At 62.8% G+C, this 970-nt stretch overlaps 1 long non-coding RNA gene across 1 annotated transcript in view; it reads left to right on the top strand.

Moving 5' to 3' along the window:
- LOC118160795 overlaps positions 1-970 on the top strand; it is a 3,075-nt gene that overhangs the window by 835 nt on the left and 1,270 nt on the right. The window lies entirely within an intron of this gene.

The raw sequence follows: 970 nt of genomic DNA, 5'->3' as shown, positions 1-970 counted from the left end.
GGTTTTGGGGGCTCTGGTGCCGGGGTTTTGGGGGCTTTGGTGCCGGGTTTTGGGGGCTTTGGTGCCGGGGTTTTGGGGGCTTTGGTGCCGGGGTTTGGGGGCTTTGGTGCCGGGGTTTTGGGGGCTTTGGTGCCGGGTTTGGGGGCTTTGGTGCCGGGTTTTGCCCAACACGGGCGCAGCTGGCTCGTGCCATCACGATGTTGCCGGCGGCAAGGGGCTGCAGTGCTGGGGTCCTGCTCTGAGCCTATCCCAACAAGGTCCAAAAGCCATTTGGGGTCCCACAAACCCCTTTGGGACTTTTCCCTGGCGACCCCCCCGCCCCGTTCATTACCTCCAGGGGCTCTGAGGATCCCACGGGAGGCTGGAGATGAGAGCTTCCCCCTGCAGGAGGGAGGAGCAGGGAGGCAGGAGCCGAAGCGTAGCCTTGTGAGGGCTCCTTTCTCTCCCTTTGTCTCACCAACAGCCCCAGAAGTGCTCTTGCCTTGCCCCAACGCAGATATTTTCCCAGTCCCTGCTCGGGACCCCTTGCCGTGGGCGTCAGGGATCTGCTCTGCGTTCGGGGAAGCCAACGGTGCTTGGACGAGCGCAGGCAACAGGGAGAGTCAAACGGGCCCGGGGGAAGGAGAGAGCCATCGCTCTGCGTGGCTCCTGTGCGCTGAGCAGAGAGAATTCAAGAGCTGAGCGTGGCAGCTCGTGCCCTTCGGGGCAGTGAATCGGGACCTTCTTCCTCCACGCCTCGTGCGGTTTGTGGCTCCGAGCGGGTATTTTTGCCAGGCTAACCCGCCTGATTCGGGGCTCTCGCTTGTTTTCCTGACTCCCTCTCCTGTCACACCGGGGGTCCCGAGGAGTCCATAAAAAAAGGAGCTGCACAGCACCGGGCAGGGGGCAAATCCAGCCCCAGATGGAGTCAAAAGGAAGGTGAGCGCTGCCTCTGACCACCAGCTTTTCTCTGTGTGTGTCCCCCCCCCCC

The sequence above is a fragment of the Oxyura jamaicensis genome, chromosome 1 (assembly GCF_011077185.1).
Source record: "Oxyura jamaicensis isolate SHBP4307 breed ruddy duck chromosome 1, BPBGC_Ojam_1.0, whole genome shotgun sequence".
Classification (NCBI taxonomy): Eukaryota; Metazoa; Chordata; class Aves; order Anseriformes; family Anatidae; genus Oxyura; species Oxyura jamaicensis.
This window is presented reverse-complemented; position numbering and strand designations above follow the sequence as displayed.